The sequence below is a fragment of the Elephantulus edwardii genome, unplaced genomic scaffold (genome assembly GCF_000299155.1).
Source record: "Elephantulus edwardii isolate Elephantulus edwardi_28Jun2011 unplaced genomic scaffold, EleEdw1.0 scaffold00001, whole genome shotgun sequence".
NCBI classification, from domain to species: Eukaryota; Metazoa; Chordata; class Mammalia; order Macroscelidea; family Macroscelididae; genus Elephantulus; species Elephantulus edwardii.
Window position 1 is genome coordinate 27,046,006 of NW_006399751.1, and position 9,013 is coordinate 27,055,018.

A 9,013-nucleotide genomic window follows, 5' to 3' on the forward strand; every position below is an offset into this window, starting at 1 on the left:
AAGTACAGCCAGGATGCTTCTTAGCACCTTAGGGTAGTGAAACTTTGTCTAACATATTTCGAGTATATTGTCAGGAGGGGACAGGGCCTAGGAGAGATATAACATTTAGAAAGGTGAAGGGTCAAAGATGGAGAGGAAGAACCTATAAGAATTGAATTGACACCAACACTCAAACAATAGCTTGAGTTCAGCCCAGATTGAGGGTGGTACAGAATCAAGCAAAGTTTGTATTTGACATGAATAGGGTTACTAGAGTGTGAGGTGATCCAAGAACACTTAACAGCAGCAACAACATAAATATAAGAGTTTAATTTCTATTAAAGCTGTCATCTCCAATTTTTTTAATCTTTTAAGAGAAAAGAAGATTTTTATTTTCCCAATTGAACTTTTTATTGTTACTAATCATTTGTATGGGAATCCTAAAATCAAACCACATGGCCTTCTGGGAAAGAAATTATGTGTTAAAGCATTGACGTGTGCTGGCAGAATATGTGTACAACAAAATAAAGGAAGAATTAGTCTAGGACTTTGCAGTTTTATTAAGAGGTTCTTCCTTTAACAATAAGATCTTTCTGCATATTTTTAGGGCAAATAGAAAAAAAGTATGTATATGGAAAAATGTGACTTTTTTTTACTCCAATACTTCTTCTATCTTAGTGACCTCGTATTTTCTGAATATAGCTGAAACCAAGAATGGTTTCAACAACTTTGTAAATAAACAGGTATAAAATTATACTTTTTTAAAAAAGGTATTTGTGGTAAATAAATCATTGTTCAGAATTCTAAAAAAAAAAAAAAACAACCATAATTTAAAGTTCAGTGTTACATTTTTTTGGTGTCATTCTTTGTTAAAAGTTTTGCAAATAACAGATTTTAAAATAAAATTAGAGAGTTCTCTATTTAAAAATTGTCCAGAAAATCTATAATCTGGTTATTTAATAATTTTTCTATTTCCTTTCTTGCTATTCCCTTCAGACATATATCTTTTTAGGTAGCCCTCTTTCATAATTATCCAAAAATACCTGCCAAAAGTTTTGAGTACTTTTCTTTCTCCTATCTTCAGAAGTAAAATGTCATGATAAGTATTAAGGCACCAACTTAGCAACACTTCCCATAAATAAAGGAAATGGTGTCTCATCTCAAGTACTTCAGAACTACTGCTAAGGCAATGGAAAATCTGCAGAGGAAATCTTTTGAAACCTAATAATTAGCAACTTTGGGCAGAGCCCTAAAACAAGGCATTATCTTACTGTAGTGTTTTTGGAGTGTGTTTTTTTTAAGAGAGGAATTTGAGCTTAAGTGTCAAGTGAACTATTATGAAATGCTACCCATAGAAATACATGTGCTAAAAAAAAAAAAGAAATACATGTGCTGATTAATCCTATCTGTCTATGTATGTGTACATATATATCAAATATACATGTGTGATATATATACACATAAGATGATTTCTATAAAACAAAACAGTAACTCGTTGCCATAGACAGGGTTGATTCATAGCTGACCCTTCAGCAGGTTTTCTGTGTCTGTACATCAGAGCCTTTGAAAGAAATTTCTCTTCTTTCTCCCAAAGAATTAATGGTGGTTTTGAACTGCCTGCCTTTGGATTGGGAGCATAACTCCTTAATCACTAGGTCACCAGAACTCCCCATATAATACTGTGTGTGTGTGTGTGTGTGTGTGTGTGTGTGTGTGTGTGTGTGTGTGTGTTCAAATAAACCATGGTGTATATATGATATATGTATATGATATGTATATCAGATAAAGGAGCACTGGTTGCCTAGTGGCAAGAAGCTGTGTTGCAATCCCAAAGACACACGGTTCAAATCCACCATCTGCTCCACAGGAGAAATATGGGCAGTTTCCTCCCACTCGATTAACTGCCTCTGAAAACCCTGCAGAGGGTCAGCTATGGGTTGGTTCTGACTCAATGCTACACAACAACATATTTAAATGTCAAGCCTCATATATTAACATTGCACAGATTCAATGACAATAGGTAATACTTCCGCTAAAATTAAGGCAAATTTTATCATTGTTTGGAATTACAATCGTTACTCTTGTGAAAATGTCACACATAATGATCATAAGCCTAAAACTCCTAATATTTGTAGGAGAATTAAGAATAGAGTGTAACATTCTCTAATCTCATCACAGCCTGAAATAGGTGTACAGGGAGTTTCCTTAGTGTGTGGCCTATAATATTTTTTCTTTTACTCAAGCAAAAAAGAGGAGAAAGTGAGCAAAGGGACAGCCTTAATAACATCAAGAAAAAATAGCCAAGATTGGGCCAGGACTCTTGTGCTTTGAAGCTTTCAACATGAGGAAAGACCAGAGCACAGGGATACTGGAGGTAACAAGAACTTTACTGAGAAAGGGTCTTCCCTTAGGAAACTCTGGTTGTCTAATGGCTAAGGACTTACATTGCCAACTCAAAAGTACACAGTTCAAATCCAAATGCTTATCATTCTGAATTTTTATTTATGATCTGTCATTATGGACCTCTCTAAAGTCCTGAAGAGCAACAATATGAGTTTAAAGACTAAGGTGTGCCTGATCCAAACCACAAGTCTTTTAAATTGCTTTCTATGCATCTGAAAGTTGAAAAATTAATAAAGATGACAGACGAATCAACACCTTTTGAGTTGGAGAAGACTGAAAACTCTGTAGTCCTTGAAAAAGAACAAACAAATGCATGACTTGGAGAAAGTGCAGCCAGGGTGCTCTTTCGAAGCAAGGATACTCTCACCCTTTGGCCCTCTTGTTAGGATAGGCCAATCTTTGGAAAGATGATCATGTTTGGAAAAATGGAGAGTCAGTAGAGGAAGGGAGAACTCTCTGTGAGATGGACTGACCCAGTGACTGCAAAAATGGCTTCAAATGTATCGGAGATGATAAGAATGACACAGGATAGTGCAGGATTCAGATCTGTTGTTCATCAGGTCACTATGAGTCACAGTAGATTCAACAGCACCTAACAGCGACTAACACAGAAACTGTGAGAAAACAAATTCCTTTTGTTAAAACATCCAGTAAGAAAATAAATTTCTATTGTTAAAACCATCTGCTTGTGGTATTTCTATTAATGCAGTATCAAATAATTAAGATGATCATTTTTGGCAAATTAGAGTTCTGTGTAAAACAGGAATTTAGAATAAATATGTGCTGTCCTTAAATTTCAAATGACACCTTATAAAATATTTCAATTGTTAATAGTGGTGATATATATGTTGTTGCTGTTGTTAGGTACTGTTGAGTCAAGTATGACTCATAGTGACCCTATGAAAAAAGATCTAAACCCAGTCCTGTCTTTCACCATCCTCTTACTTTCTGACACCCAAGGGGTCATTGCAGCAGTCACTGTGTCAATCCACCTGATAGAGGGTCTTCCTTTCCTTTGCTAACCCTCCATCCTTCCCAACATCATGTCCTTCTGCCAGAAATATCCCCCAACCCAGAAATATGTCCAAAGTATTTGAGGCAAAGCCTCATCATTCTTGCCTCCAAAGATCATTCTGGCTACACCCTCTCCAAGACATATCTGTTCATTCTTTTGGCCATCCATGAGATGGTCAGCGCTCTTCTCCAACACCACAGCTCAAAGTCATCAATCATTTTTCTGTATACAGTACCCCTAATTTAAAATATACCATGTAAGCTGTACTTAAGGATTTTTATTTCAGCTCACATTCAGAAATGGAATTGTGATGCTCACAGTCATATTTTAGTAAAATAGGTTTTATATAATTTTGTGTAAGGATTAATGAGGATATATTTAGTTTCATAAGGCAATTTTTTGATGGTTGTCTTTATTGAGATAATCTATAATCACAATTAAGCATAAATATCTTGAGATCTTAGATATTATATTTTTATATAAGCTTTCATTTTTCTTCTTTCTATACTCACTCCTTAAGAAGCTCTGGTGGCCTAGTGATAAGATGTGCTACAATCCTGAAGGCATGTGGTTCTAATCTACAAGCTGTTCCATGGAAGAATGTGCAATCTCCTCCCATGCAATTAAGAGCCTCGGAAAACCTGCTAGAGGGTCACCTATGGGTCGATTACAACTCAATGGTACTAAAGAACAAACAACAACACTCACTCCTTAGATTATCATCGGTAGTCTTAAGAACTTAAATACTCTTCATACTCTGACATATGACTGAGATATTTCACTCAGCATGATGTCCTACAGGGTCACTCATTTTTGTATAATATTTCATGAGTTCCTTGTTTGTCAATGCAGCTTAGTATTCCATTGTGTGAATACTCAACAGTTTCATTATCCATTTGTTTATTGATGGGCACTTGGGTTGTTTCCAAATCTTTGCTATTGTGAACAAAGCTACGATAAGCACAGGTGTGCATACATCTGCTTGGGGAGCAATTATGGTTTCTTTAGGGTATATTCCCAGTAGTGGAATTGCTGGGTCAGATAGTATTTCTGTTTCCACCTTTTGAGAAAGCATCATACTGCCTTCCATAGTGGTTGCACCATTTTACACTCTCACCAACAGCGAACAAGGGTTCCAGTTTCTCCACAACTCCAGCAGCATTTGTTGTTTGTGAGGACACACTTTTAAGTAACACTTTCACACTTCGAGGGTATTTTGACTGTCAGGAGCTCCTTTTCAAAAAGGAGAGAATTTTACTTTGCCAGAGACCAGTTTCTAAATATATATCTCATGTCCTCTTATAGAACAAGCTATCACCTTCATTTCGTTTGACTCTTTTGTATAATATGAGAAGGGCAGACAAGAATAGATTTTTTTTATTCTTACATTAGATAATTAGCATGACGTTCCATCATGGTTAATAGAATCTAAAACTCTACCATATGAGCATAAAATTTCATCTCTGTTGTTATCTTTCCCAAAATCCAACTCTAGCTATGAGAAACTATATCCCAAGTTTAGGGAGATTCTACAGAATGACTATCCCTTCTCCAATCCATTAAGTTCATCAAAAGCAAGGAAAGTCTGAGCATCATATCACAGTAAAAATCTAATACCTTTAGTATAGGAATTTCACTGACGGAATTGATCATCCTATCGTACCATAAATTTATCTTTTATTATAGCTGCCACATAACGGGGGCGTTGGGGGGGTGGGGAAGAACTCACTTTTAAAGCAAATGCTTCCCAAATCTTAGGGTCAGCACATGTTTTAATCAGTAAGCACAACATCTGCACTTGTTGCTTAATCTGAAAAGAATGTTCTCTTTTAATTAGATAAACTCATTATGTTTGAATGTTCAATTCCTTCCAGTTCATTATTTAACTCATTTTGTAAAAAACAATGTGTTTATGATTATGTGAGCCAATAAATAACTTTCCCAAAGTATGTCTTTAGGAAGTTTCACATACATATCTCATTGGTGCTAAACTGAGCCTTTCAAAGGATTCCCTACTATTTTCTCAGGACACATGGTCAAGAAAGACAACTTAGAGGACGTGGCATTTCATCTTCTGTAGCAGTTATAAGAAATCTATGAGGAATGAGAGAGACCAGTTGGCCTAATGGACAGAAAGTGATGCTACCAAGCCAAAGATGGGTTACTTCTAATCCATGGCCCTAACATCTTGGTGAAACATTTTTCTAGGTCATATAGCCCTGGTGTGTCCACTTGCCATACAGAGGTAACGTGTGGTCTCTGTGAAGCTGAACCCTGTGACACTGATGTATCAAATGCGATAATGTGGTGGACAGTGTTTGGTGGTGCTCTCCAATTAAAACAAGCTTGGAAGCAGGAGTGGCGTCCACTTCTGTAATAGCTTGCCTCCGGAAACCCTGGAGAGAGGATGAAGGTCACACAACTTTTGAGGATTTTCATTCATAGACTCACTATGAGTCGCCTATGACTCAACGGCACTTAACAACAACAACGTGAGGAATGTGAGGAGGTAGAGGAAAGGAATTCCAAACAGAAGAGGAAGTTCAAAGACTTTAAAGATAGAGACTTATAATGTGACTTAATTCTTTTCTGCATATTCACTTAATTATTCCTTAAGAGCACAAAGTGTTTTGGGACTCAAGCAATACCTTTGACATGTTATGTTTTGTGTTTTAATTTAGCAAAGCAAGTTTATTAAGGTAATGTAAAGCAAATATAGTTGATGAAAGATAGATAGGCCATGCATTTGGACATGCTTTCAGTTGTTTTGTTTGCTTTTTCCTTTCAACTTTATTATGATTTTAGTGGAAGTTTATAAAGAAAAATGCTTTTCCATTCAGCAGTTTGTACACGTCTTGATTTTTATGATGATTGTGATTATCTCTTCCTACAACATACAGCACTTTTCATTCACCCTTCTTATCCATTTCTGCCTTTGGGTTTTATTTCTGGGCTTTGATGTATGTTTGCCTATACACATTAGAGTCACGAAGCAGTCTTAGGATCTATACCCAAAAGCATAGATAAAACAGTGAACCCTCTCTAGGGGCCTGGGGTCACGTTTATAGAGAACAGCAAACAGGATGTTTGGGGAGGGATAGCTAGTTTTTCTCAGTGTTGTGCAAGGTGTTCTTTAAAGAGGTGGACTGGGCAGTCACAGGTATTATAGGATGTTTGGTAGCTGTAGAGAAGTGAGTCAAAGGCTATTGTGCAGCTGAGACATAGGCAGAAACTGCTAAATGAACTCAAGTGGAGCCAATTTAGGGACATTTGATAAGGACCTTTTAAGGAGAAAGGAGAATATAAATAAGAAAAACCACGGAGCTGTACAGACCACAGAAGCCACATAGTCCAAATGAGGACCAGACCTATTAAGACACTAAGGTTAGATGGTATCTGGCTCACGGGATATTGTTTTACAAAATCCAAAAAGGATCTACATGATTTAGTGTGTAAAGCTTTCACTTTGAATTTTTAAAACACACAAAATGAGACAATTTATGGGATATTTTCACAGTCAGTTCCACTTTCCAAATGGCTTTGTTATCATTGTATCAACCAAAGTGACTTTTTCCATTTAAAGGATGATGAAAAAATTATTTTGGGGGTCAAAATAAAAAAATAGGTAACCTGCAGTTAGATCTCAATCAAGGGTGGAAGTAGAAAAAAGTTGACCTTTACTAAATGAAAGCTACATAAGGTTTAAGCTAATATACAAACAGAATTCAGAAGTATTCATGAATAAATCACAATTTAGATTTGGTCATATAAAACACAACTTATAAGATATTAAATCATATTATCAAAATTCTTTCTTCTATGGAATTGGGAAAGGAAAGACCTATTCTTCTCAATCTGGAATGAAGAATTGTCTTAAATAATTGTAAACAAGAAATGGGAAAGAGGAAACATTTTGTAGAAATTGCAGGAAGTTTGGAGGAGTTTCTGATCAAAGGATATTTCCTACTATTGTCATGATTTACCAGTTGATCAAGGTTCAGCAAATCAAGACTGGTAAAAATGCTGTGATGAGACACATATATCTCTGAATTTATTACTATGCAATTGTCTTTTCAAGTACATGTCTAGTAAAGAATACATTAATCCTTTGCTGGATAAAAACTTACTTGAAAGTTAAAAAAAAAAAGTTGGAACTTTCTTTAGTGCATAGTAATCTTCTTACCTTTTGTGTTTGTTAGGTTGAGATATAGGTGATAGATAGATAGATAGATAGATAGATAGATAGATAGATAGATAGATATACAGACAAACAGACTTATATACATAATATACATACATATATACTATACACACACACACACTTCCCTCTATATATATAGGAGTGTAGATGGGGGGGAAAAGAAAGAGAGGGGAAAGAGAAAGTCCAAGAGAGAGCACACTGTGATGGCCTCACAATAAGAAGCTGCACTGCTATTCCAATGGCATGAGATTTGAATCTGCCATCTAACTTGGCTCATAATTAAGTATATTAAGTAATTAAAGCTCCAAATTAATTTAATTTCTCATCTGACTGATAAAACGCTACAAAAAAAGTGCTAATATTTGTAAGAAATTATTAAAGAACTATGATTTTTGACTCTATTGCCTTCACTCCCTCTCCTCCTCATCCCTTCCCTTGACTTCTCTTATTTGACTTCTATGCCCATTAATACATCATATTAATAAACATTAAAAAATAATAAAATCCTTGATCTTTTCTTTCCAAAAGTAAGAGCACTTTTTTGCTACTGTCTCTTTGCTTTACTATTGCAAATATTTTTCCTTTTAAGAAAATCTTGGTTACCTGCCAAATATACTTAGTCATCGACACATTTTAATGAAGAAATCCCCAACCTATGCCCCCAGACTATGACTTCACTCTGGATTTTCTACTCAGCTTCAGAGATATCAGGTATGAACCTCCATATAATACAGCTAAGAAATATAATTTTATAGGAAAATGTTGACAGGCTATGTAGATCAAATATATCTGCTAATTGCTCAATTTGTTTTGGTAAAGTCATAAATGAAGCCAATCTTGTTTTTAAGAATAAGCAATTCTTATTTCTCCTAGAAGTTACCAGAGATTTAGCTAATAATCAGAAGTAACAGGCATAACAGAAGTTTCTTTTCTATCCAATTTATTTGACAATCACATCAACTCTATACTTTTCACCAAGACTCAGTCATGTTGTAAAAACAAGAAAGATTCCTCAAAATAAGTAACATCTTAAAAAAATAAAAAGGCTTCCATAGGAGAGAAAACCATATCTCCAAGATATTGAATATTTAGATGAATACTTATGGGATGTTTTCTAAATTTGAAGTCTACAATACTATTTGAATAACTTTTCAAATGTGTTGTTGTTGTTACATGTCATCGAGTCACTTGCAACTCATAGCGACCCTATGTACAAGAGTCCTAAACGCCGTTCTATCCTGTGCCAACCTCACCGTCTCAAACACACTCATTCCCACCACTTCACTCACAGAATCAATCCATCTCATCGAGGGTCTTCCTCTCCTGCACTGTCCCTCCACTCTCCCAAACATGATGTCCCTCTCCAAGGACAGTCCCTCCTTGCAACATGCCCAAAGTATGTCAGATGAAGCTTC